A 12,098-nucleotide genomic window follows, 5' to 3' on the forward strand; every position below is an offset into this window, starting at 1 on the left:
CGCTTGGACTTCATACGGAACGTCACGGCGACGGCAAAAATGCACTTGGGAGTGTTCATATAATTGCTTTAGCAATAAAATTTACTCCTTGACGGCCACCGGGGCAGTTTAGAGTGCCACTCCTCACTTATAGTGCCTGGCACCACTGCTTCATTGAAGCGGGAATGGAAAGGTCACAAAAGAATTACCGGCATGCCATAGAGTAACCCTTGTTGGCTTTTTGAAGATTCACAACTCTGGTTTTTGCCTCAGTCTCACTAACTCTGTGCAGCGCAATTTTGTGTGTTCTAAGTAGGGAAAAGGCTCACCTATGTTGTGCCAGTTGGCATTGCCCAATGAGGGATCACAGGTGGACAGTGGAGGAGCCCTTTTTCTTGTTTTCTATTCTACTTGGCTGGGGTGACCCAGAGCTTTAGCTTCACTGCACGTAATTGGTGAGACAAACTTGCTTGCTCATTTTCGCCTGTTCTCATGAGTGGCGGCTGATCTTAGCGTGAGGGAAAAAAGGACTATACGCAATGAAAAGCATATATTACTAGTGACATTTCGTACAACCAGAGCATGTTTATAGAGCCCATTCGAAAATTTTGTATACATACTCCACTTTTTTTTTTCCGTCGAGGAAGGCTCACATTAAAGGAAGCCTTTCTCTTTCATTGATTTGCGAAGTTTCTAACCTTACTGCCATATTATTACAGGGCGTTGGGAAGGCCATGAAAGAACTCCTTTCATAGAAAGACTACTATAATGACAGCAAATAATAATTTTTTTATGGCAGAATACTGTGCGATGCATGCTATATCTAATCGCACTGTGTATTGGGCTTTGTCATTCGTTGCATGATAAAGGATGGCATATATAGAGGGTGCAAATGGTCCGAATAGACCTCAGATAGATAGGGCAGCGCAATCATGTGGGTAGATGAGCCTTGACTTTTGACTTTATTTGTTGCGACATGTTGTTCTTCACATTGCAGCTCTTGCACACTTCTTATAGAGCCCCTATTTCGGTCTATTTATCACGACAATGACAAAACAATCAGTTCAAGAAAATCCATGCCCGGCCTTACAAATATGTTGAATAGTTTGAATGGCCAAAATGTAGAACAGCCATATACTTGCAGAAGCATCTCAGAAATAAGAAAGACCTTTTCAGAGTGGCTGCCATATATTTGTAAACAGTTGTTGAGAGCACACACCCCAGTGATGCCAAAGGGTGCTAGAAAGATTTTTGAAGATTACATGTAGAAACATAAAGACCGGTATCATGCAATCACTAATACAATCAAGTTCAGTGTGAAATGTTCATTGCAAACGATCAGCTTATATGGTTTAGCACATGTCAGTGCTTGTTCACAGGCTAAACACGCTTTGAGCAAGATGACATATTCCTGTTTTTGCCTTTCTTGGAAAGATTAATGGCTTCGAATATATTGTTTTTCAGTATTAAAAATACTCAATGGGTTCAATTAGTTCGTCAAAATTCAGACAGGCATTTGAGGCTGAAGGACTTCATAGAGTTGCAAATCTGACAAAAAAAGAGTTGAAATGGCCACACCTAGCTTTTTAACTGGTGTATGCTCAAAGTATTCAGATTAGGTAATTAGAAAAGCCCCATAGTAGAAATGTAGCCTGTAGTCGAAAAAGTTATACCTTAGATTGGAGCCCTAGGTCATAGTGGATTTCTAGAATTTTTAAAATCCTGGTACAGAATAAACAGCAGATGTGTTGACCAACTTCTACATTTCAAAGTTCAGTTGAAGGGAAAAAAAAAAAACTCTGGTCCACTGGTCCACTATTGCATCTAAATTCAGAAAACAAACATGAAAGGCCGCCCAGTCTCCAAGAGTGCTTCCTGGTATCAAAAAGTTTAAACTGTCAACAGTAACTATTTCTCCTGAGAGCTTTGCAGACGGGAGTGTCTTTCTTCACAGGGGAAAAAAAGCTTGGCCCCAGTGGTTTTGAAGTGCAAATGCAGCATAGTGTGGTTTGTGGCAAAACCTAATTGCTGGATAAGTATTTAGAAAGAAAAGCACACTGTTTTAGCTACCTGGTACCAACCAGCTCCTTTCTTCTTGGGTTTTCCTGCGGACTATTCAATGCCTCGCACTTCAGATCAAATTTAACAGGGAAGAGGTTTGGGCGAGTTGGTGGGATACATACAAACTGGGATACATAACGCAAGAATGACACAGGGACGAGCAGGAACACAGGACGAGGGCTAACTTTCAACAATTGATTTATTGCAGCTGGTGAGCATATATATACTCACTGGGACGCCACTGCAACAGACACACACTGGGATTTTTGGGCATAGTAGTCACATGACTGCTTTTCCTCCTTCCCTTCAGTGTGTCTGTTGCAATGGCGTCCCAGTGAGTATACTCCATCGCTTTTACATTGCCCGTTGCATGCTGCTGCTTCTTGGTGCCCTTTCTCTCCCTCTACTTTCACCCCCCCCCCCCCGTGCAGCGTGGTTGAGGTGTCCTCTGCTGAGAGACAGTTACTGCACTGCACTTTACCCCATGTTTTTCCTTCTCAACAACAAGAATCTCCTTCCAGTGAGTATATATACACTCACCAGCTGCAATAAATCAATTGTTGAAAGTTAGCGGTCGTCCCGTGTTCCTGCTTGTCGCTGTGTCATTCTTGCGCTATGTATCCCAGTTTGTATCAAATTTAAGTCACGAGCCCATAGATCTACCCCTTATTCTAACACTTCTTAGCGGAATTTCGCACATCGTTTCGTTGAACACAATCGCAGCAGTGGCTAGATAAGAAAAAAACTCACCAATATCTCTAATTTGCAGTTAAAAAAATGGAATAAAGGTAGCAAGTAATTTTCACCTGTGGAATCGAAGCCTCTGCTGCTTCACCCGGCTTAGTAATGACACTCACCCCGATCTATTGTATACTGTGTGTCCCGGCTAACGTTAGAATCAGAATCAGAATAAAAAATTTATTATTAGAAGTTGGGTGACAATTACAAGTACTTAGTATGCAGAAGGAGGTCCCATAGTCAAAGACTGTATCGGGACCTCCTGTACAAGAACAGTTATTGTAGTTAACATCTAAAAGCAACAACAGCATATAATAAGGAAGTATACAAGCAACAAGAAAAGAACGGTTACAGAACAAAATACAGGATTGATTACAAAAAATAACAAGGTTTAGCATATCTCATGGTAGCAGCAAAATTGTGCGCGAACAAAATACCACCAGTTTATTTACAACAACAAAAGAAAAAAAGAGGAAAAAGAAAAAGAAGAAAAAAGCGAACAATGACCGACTACAGTAATCCTTGTCATTAATCTGTCAATAAAAATGCATTTTTAGTTCTCTTTTAAATGTGATAAAGATCTTGTGTTTTTTATTGTGAAAGGAAGGGTGTTCCATATTGATATGGAAGAGAATTCTACAGTCTGTTTACCATAGTTAGTATGGATTCTTGGTAAAAGAAAATTGTTATTCAACGCAAATCTGGTGGTACTATGAATCATCAGGTTAGAAGGCGAAAATGGGATCGATGGTAGCTAATTATTCACTAATCTGTTGAAAAAAATACCTAGGTTGTATTTAGTGAGTCCAGATATGGTAAGTATGTTATTCTCGTGTAGTAGGGAAGTGGCATTAGAAAAGCGAGGGCTGTAAGTAATTATTCTGATGGCTTGGTTCTGAACTGTCTGGAAAGATGCAGTATGAGTATTATAGGTGTTACCTCAACATATTATGCCATAAGAACTTGAACATAACATAACAAACAACTGAACATAACAACTTGCTGCAGGTGGGTAACGATCCCACAACCTTCGCATTTCGCGTACGATGATCTACCGATTGAGCTACCGCGGCCGTTTCCCTATCCACTTGGGTATTCATGTTTCCTAGTAGAACCCTGGGAGTGTTAGCTAGCGCCACCACCCACAGACCTTGGCGGCGGATGTAGAACATGCTTTCAGCCGCAGGCGTCACGAGAACGCTAAATGCGAAGGTTGTGTGATCGTTACCCACCTGCGGCAAGTTGTTTTTTCATCCACTTTCATTTCCATTGATTTGTCGTTTATTTCATTTATTAAGCACAAGTAATTTGCCCTATGTTGACCTTGGTGCCAGTGTTTGTTGGCTTGCGATATGACTAATAAAAATCGGGCCCCTCGGTTAATCCCCTTTCTTCTCACTTATTTCATAACGAGGGTCTCAAATCTGGCAACATTGATGCCTTCAGGTAGCATTCATGTTTTTGGGATGCCTGCAGCTAAAAGGATGTTCTACATCCACCGCAAAGGTCTGTGGGTGGTGGCGCTGGCTAACACTCCCAGAGTTCTACTATGAAACATGAATACCTAAGAAAGTGGATGGGAAACGGCACCGCGGTAGCTGAATTGGTAGAGCATCGTACGCGAAATGCGAAGGTTGTGGGATCGTTCCCCACCTGCAGCAAGTTGTTTTTTCATCCATTTTCATTTCCATTAATTTATCGTTTCTTTATTTCATTTATTAAGCACAAGGAATTTCCCCTATGTTGTCCTTGGTGGCTGTTTTTTGGCTACATTCAATATTGGGTACTTGAACTCGCAAAGTAAGGTTGCGTTGAACGACCTGACCTCAGTAATGACGTTAAGATGAGGTCAAAGTGAGGTTGCTCACTTTGTTGAGACAGGGTCTCATGAAAGCACTTTAACCTCATTGAATGAGGATGAGTACAGTCGTCAAATCTGATTGGAGGTTGAAGTGGGGTATGTGCATGCATGTTGTGTGCAAAATAATGTTCTAGAACTGTAAACAGGCTGAAATGTTGCAGAAGTTGTTTTCATCTATGTAGGACAAGTTGCATGAGAGGGAAAGCATACAGCAGCTTATGCTGTTGTCTAGTGGATGCAAGCTTCCCTTTTCATGAATGTTCCTCCACCTTGCAGCTTTACACTGTATTCATTTCTACCTGCCGTGGTTGCTCAGTGTATTAGCGGAGAGAATTTGGAGTGGCACCCTCTCGCGAGTGACGTTACGGCCAGGACGCCGCTTGCTCCGGCTTGCTCGGCTGCCGTGCACGCTCGTTTTCTCGGTGCGTGCTTGGGGTATTGGCGGCTTGAGCTGTACTTACTAAAGGTTATTTCGGATTATTTCTGTTGCCATGCGTGGACAACAGTTTCTTCTTTGAAACCGCGTGAGTCATGAAAATTTGCGACTTGTATATCGCAAGCTATGTAGCGCTGAAGGGGTCTACTCGTTTGGCAATGCATATATGCACCCTGTCTGTTCATAAATTTTGCTTAAAAATAATGTCTGCAAATTCAGCATGCGAAGTTATTTATGATGCTCCTCTAAACACTTAACATTCCCTTATTACTTAGGTATGAGAGACATAGCATTTTACATGGAAGAAATACCTTCAATTTGATGTCAACATTATAAATCTGCGTTAGAAGGACACTGCCTAGCAAAGCTTTCATCATGATTCTTATCACTCTGGTGAGTTGTTTTAATCAAATGTGGCAACTGTATTAAGGCTTAAGTGGAAGAGGTAGGCACGCATGTTGTGTGAAAAGGTTTGGTACTACTTTCACCGTTCTCTGAAATGGGCACCCAGAAACGCATTGGCTGTTAACACGACGGTGCATTGTGTATAGTATATATACACTTCACGAATACCATAACAGCAATCACATGAAAGAAAATTTCGCGTTTAAGGTAGAGAAGCAACCAAATGCGAACGATGAAATGTGTCATAGTGACCGTCTGTAGCTTTTATCAACGATATGGCACACCCCTCCCGCAACGGAAGCAACCTACTATCGTTATGGCGAGGCGCGCATTGTTCGCGAAACCCAGCAGTTCACTACAACTTCGAATTGAAACCATGAAGTAGCTCTTTACAGCTCCAATTACAATGCCTATAGCATACTCGAGGCACTACAGCGCAGCTTAAGCTGCGTTGAAATGGAAAATGCAAGCACATTCTATCTCAACATGTCTCAATCCTGCGTTGTTTAATTACACAGACTGAAAACTATTTGCTCTATCAGTGCATAAAAGAAAACCTCGCATACCTGCCTCTTAAAGAAGACACCACAAGTCTCACATGAACACTTCACCTCCACTGGGGAACAATGATATCTTAAATATGTGCAACACTACTAATGAGTGGGCCTTGGCTTCTTGCTCGTTGCAGCGAACCGGTCCAAAAGGCATATTTCACTCAAATATTTGTCTGGAGCAGCCTATGTCAGTTCTTTAAACGGATTCATGTCTGTTTCTCGAGCAAGAAGCACCAGTTAATTGCTCAAGTGAGTGGAACGTGTAGCACGGAAAGTGAATAAATATTGGTACATTCCTTTCTGTGTGCTGCAAACAGCAGTGAACCTGAGTCAGCTTTGATTCAAGTTACCACCACTTAAATTTAACCGGTGAAAAACGGCCTACTTTTGAGAACCAGTTAAAAAAGCAAGTGGTGCTGGCCGAATCTAAACTCCAGTGGTAGTTAAGTCCTCGTGTTACTGCCGAGGGTTTCTGTGAAGAAATAAAAAAATTCGATATTATATCCTGAACTATTCGTCGTGAGCAAACATGTTTTAGCGGGTTAAAATCAAGATCAATCTTGTAGAAATCATATATAGTCAGCGTTTAATTGTGACACGCATATTGCACCATGGTGGGTATGGAATCTTAACTAGATTCTTATGTGCTGTGCTTTTGCGTCTACACCTTTATTATTCACGTGAGCTACCACTGGAAAGTGTAGATCCGTGCATAAAAAAAACGTAATGGGCTGGTCTGAGCTCCCTCCGGTGGCACTATAGCATTGCCTTCGAGAAATGTATTGTCGTCTAGGAAACAAGCTCCCTGATTACATTTCTGCGAACGAAGACATTGTAAAATATATATTTGAGAGGCCCGTCATAAGTATACAAGCATTGGGAACGAGAGCGAACAAACAAACACTGCAGAAGGCATCCGCACAGCGCCCGAACTGCAGCAGACGACAGGCGCGAATCCGTGCCCTGACGTCACGCGAGTGGCGCTCGCAGCGCCCCTCTAAGTTGTTCTCGGGGCTAGTATTGTTGGGCTGCTGAGCACGAGGTTGTGGGATCGAATCCCAGCCGCAGCGGCTGCATTTAGATGGAGGCAAAATGCGACAACGCCCGTGTACTTAGATTTAGGTGCATGTTAAAGAACCCCAGGTGGTCAAAATTTCCGGAGTCCTCCACTACAGTGTGCCTCATAATCAGAAAGTTGTTTTGGCACGTAAAACCCCTTAATTTAATTTTGTATTCATTTCTGTAGAAAGATGGGGAAGCTGGCAAGTTGGAAGGGGATTCATTGTAAGTAACCGACAAATGGACGAGGGTGACTTGGAAGAAACACGGGAAGAGCGCAACTGAAAGTTCATTCAGAAAAATTTGCTACAATGAAGACAATTCCCGAAGGTCACATGAACAAGAAAATAATGAGCCATCAAAGAAAAGCTGTTTCTTCTGTTGATAGAAATACCAAAGCCTGGCTGATTCAAATGCCTGCACACTTTACAATGTGGAAAGCTTCAATTATTTTATGCTTGTGCTGATTCTGCATCATTGATCTCATATGGGTCGCTGCATTAATGTTTAAGAGAACATGCTAATTTTGAAAATGTACCAGGTTCTCACCTGTAGTGTCATTGGCGCTAGTGTGTTTGGATTCTGTTTTTTGACAGCACATCTATAGTCATCAGGCATCACACAACGATCGCATGCAATATGCCAGTGGTCTGAAAAAGTTTGGAAGAGAATTGCAGTTAAGAACTTCCCCATTTTGCAAAATTACACAGCTAGTTTCCCTCTGTGGCTATGCGTGTGTATCATGCTGTCTTTGCTGCTACTAATTATTTTCTGATAGCGCACATTACTTAATGTCACAAGGCTTTGTAGAATTGTCGTTTATGAAAAAGAAAATTTGTCATCAACATTATTGATGACAATTTTTCTCTTTCATGAACCTTCCGTCACCTTGTGGGTAGTGCTCTTTGGCCATCATTGGCCCTTGCACCGCGAAACCTCATACATAGTCATCATCATCCACATTGGGATTCCACAAAACTGACTTGCCTGAATTCCGGTAAAATCCTAAATATCCTTGATTTCGCGGAAAGCAGCCCCTTCTCCTGTCACGTACACACACAAAGGGGCCCACAATCACTGCGGGGCGCCCGCCAGACCGGCAACCACTTGAGACACCCATAGCAAATTAGGGATCCATCCTCCATTTCGATTAGGCATTCTCTTTCGATCATCCTTCTTGCACGGGGTGTTACACGTCAACCGTAACAACAGCTACCTTAATTCTCCACCAGAAAAGTAGGAAGATGCCTATAAAAAAGGAATCGGACAAGGAGACACAATCTCTCCAATACTATTCACTGCATGCTTGAAAGAAGTCTTCAGGCTATTAACCTTCTCAGGGTCGATTTTTTTTTTTTGGAGATACGCGGCCACCCAGGGTGGGTTTTTTTTTATTGCGGATTCCAATTCTTCTGAGGGACGTATTTCGAAAAAAAATTACTGTAATTTTTCTAGGGTGACCGTAAAGTGAGAAAAAAATATTTTGCATTGGTATATATCTACTGTTTATTCATGAATTACAACAATAAAAAAAGGAAATAACTGTTCAAGGCCTTGAATATGCACACACGAGAATATTTCGTAAATCCCAAATGTTCCTGCTCTTACACTAATATTTGCATCCATAGCCTAATTAAAGTGTGTAGGTGAGCGCACCCAAAAAAACTGTGTGGTTGTGTGCCCGTCAAAAAAAGCAAAACGTGTGACAGACTTCCGATAATCTTCATTTTATTGTCAACCAGAGGCAATTAGATATAGCGAGTCTCCCTCCAAAAAGAAAAGGAAACGCATGCACGGCTGCATCCTTCCTATGCTCACCCCTGTGAGCACTAAATGAGCGAGAAACAGGTGGCCGCCCTTTGAGTGATTAGTAATGAGATAGCCATCCATTTTGCGAGCACAAGAAGTCGGAACTGCCCGCAGAACAAAACCCAAGCCGCCGTCCGCCCGCACGCACACCAATGCGTGAGCAGTAGTATAGAGACGCACCGGAGCGAACTAGTTCTAAAACAAACCATGCAGCAAAAAGCGAGAGAGAAAAGCGCGAGAAAAAAAATTCCCTGTATTCCCACATAGTGACAGCACATGCCAGGAAAGAAAAAATTGGGAAATTGGTGCGCTTTTTGAACGTACAGGCAGCGCGGTATATTCATGTCATTGACCCTGAAAGGGTTTAACTGGGAAGACTTAGGAGTAAGGATCAACGGCGAATATCTCGGCAACCTTCGATTTGCAGATGATATTGTCCTGTTCAGCAACACTGGGGACGAGTTACAAGAAATAATTGAGGACCTAAAGCCCAGACCACACGTACGCTTGCGGACGCGCGCAAGCTCGCGTTCACGCACCCACGCATGCGCATACGGTGCGGCGTGGCTCGTACGCGTCGAAACGCGGCATGATCTTGGGGAACAGCTCCTCTCCGTTATCGCGCGCTTGGGTTGCCTCGCGTCAGCGCGCCTGGCTACGCAGCTACGGCGCGGAGCGTTTAACTCTCAGTGAAGCAGATTCATATCGTGCAAGAATGTGGTTCTTCTTTCCTTTTTGCACTGATCTAACAGCTATAAAAATATACCAGTTACGTTTATAAATATCGAAGCATCTTGAAACGCTGTCAGTAACAAAGTACGAAGTGGCGCCTGCCGAGGCATCTGTGAGTGAGCCCACTGAGCGTGCGCTGTCGCGCGTCTTTGTGGATGCAAACCAGCATTACTCGCGAAGCGCGGCAGGCGCTAGGCGCACGTCCGCAAGCCTCGGCTTTAAGCGAGAGAGTATAAGAGTGAGGTTTAAAAATAATATGCTGAAGACAAAGATAATGATCAGTAGCTGGGCAAGGGAACAAGAGTTCAGGATTGCCAGTCAGCCTTTAGTGTCTGTGAAGGAGTACGCTTACCTAGGTCAATTACTCACAGGGGACCCTGATCATGAGATGGAAACTTGCAGAAGAGAAAAAATGGGTTGGAGTGCATTCGGCAGGCATTGTCACACCCTGACTGGAAGCTTACCATTATCATTGAAAAGGAAGGTGTACAATCAGTGCATTTTACCGGTGCTGACATATGGGGCAGAAACTTGTTGACTGACAAAGAAGCTTGAGAACAAGTTAAGGACTGCTGAAAGAGCATTGGAACGAATAATGATAAACATAACATTAAGAGACAGAAAGAGAGTGGTTTTAATCAGAACAAACGGGTATAGCCAATATTCTAATTGACATTAAGAGAAAAAAATGAAGCTGGTCAGGTCATGTAATGTGCAGGTTAGATAACTGTTTATTCATTAGGGTTACAGAATGGGTACCAATAGAAGGGAAACGCAGTCGAGGACGGCAGAAGACTAGGTGGGGTGATGAAATTAAGAAATTCGCAGGTGCGAGTTGGAATCGGTTGGCGCAGCACAGGGGTAATTGGAGATCGGAGGGAGAGGTCTTCGTCCTGAAGTGGACTTAAAATACGTTGATGATGATGATAATATTTGAGAAGTGCATTAATTAGGACTAATTATGTAATTTATTTATTCATTGTGAATACTTTCAGGGCCCAAAGGCACTATAGAAAGGAGTGGTATGGACACAAACATGTGCAGTGAAATAACAAAAAAATTTTCCAAGGCATTTTCCAAGGCGGTCGGATCATTCTATATCCGCAATGGCAGCAATGGAGGAGGGAAGGCATTTCCAGTCAGTGGTTGTTCTTCGGACAAAAGAATCATAATAGTTGGTGCGAGACGATGGCAAGCTTACTTAGAAAAGGGGATCGGTTGTAGCTGAAATGTACCAAGGTGGTGGAAAAAGAAGCAACTTTCAATACTTGATTGTAGTGGTAAATCTTATGAGAGAGTCAGGCGGGAGCATTTGGGGCAGAAGGAAAGGTTCAGTAAGTTAAATATTCCTTTCATGGGCGTGATCCTACAATGAGTAAAGCCCCTTAAACTTCGTAAAGTAGTGACACTCCTCCTCTGCCTTCACGCCTCCTTGTTTCTCCTCTCTTTTACGCTCCCTCCACGACCGTGGCGCCGCCTACGATGCTCGAGTGCAGCAGACGACCTTTCGCAGAGTGAATGCACACATAGCAAGGCAGTGCTCTTTAGGCGTTCACGTTGGCTTTCCAGCTCCGCATAACTTCGTTTACAGCGTAGAATTTCTAGTCGGATGGTTATGCAAATTCAGAAACGGCAGCTTTTGTTTAATTTTTTGATAACTATTTCTTTAAAAAGTATCCGAAGGAGTGTTAACGCTGTGCGTTGACGACTGCGAATGTATCGCATGCCCTACAATTAGGTATGAAACATTTGTCAAGGACGTGTCGCAAGATCTTGTTGCGAATAGTTCTAAATAACACGTTTACGATCGCATGACAACATCTTGACTTCCAGCAAGCCCTCAGCCTAAAGAATCTGCGCCGCCCTTACCATGTGAATTCGCGGCGTGCATCAGCTATGACGTACAAAGGCTGATGGAGATCATTGCTCTGAAGGTTCGAAAGTGTATTACAAGCTACAGTCCCACCAACAGGCGTGCTTGCCAATCTAAGCGCGAGCAAAGGCTCAGAGGTGGGCGCTGGTGCTATTATGTTTCTCCTGTCTCAATGTCGACAGAAATACCGCGGCCGATAATCGAGTCGGGACTCGGCGTACACAAAAAAATAAAATAAGTTTTTAGCATTCGTGCATGAAGCGGGAGTGCAATAACAATGCTTGATTCAATCTCAAACAAGACCACTGTGGGCTTCAGTAATTTTTTTCAGGTTAATGATTTATCACGAATAACACTTCATCGTGTGTTGGTTCGTCCGTTTACTAAGTGACGTACTTGTCGCGAACCGAGTTGCACTGAAGTGCATGCATTGAGGACGGTTGCACTCCCTCCGAAGTAACATTTGCGAGGCATGACTTTATTAGTGAAGTCATGATAGCAGAAAGAATCCCGCCGCCATGACGCGGCCAAAATTGTGGCAAGTGAAATTATGTTTTTTCTAGAGGTCAAAATGATATGAAACGGCATTCG

General features: G+C 43.0%; 1 protein-coding gene across 2 annotated transcripts in view; it reads left to right on the top strand.

Moving 5' to 3' along the window:
• The window catches only part of Galphas (G protein alpha s subunit), a 199,699-nt gene that overhangs the window by 146,099 nt on the left and 41,502 nt on the right, over positions 1-12,098 (top strand). The window lies entirely within an intron of this gene.

Source organism: Dermacentor albipictus, chromosome 1, assembly GCF_038994185.2.
Source record: "Dermacentor albipictus isolate Rhodes 1998 colony chromosome 1, USDA_Dalb.pri_finalv2, whole genome shotgun sequence".
Taxonomy (NCBI): Eukaryota; Metazoa; Arthropoda; class Arachnida; order Ixodida; family Ixodidae; genus Dermacentor; species Dermacentor albipictus.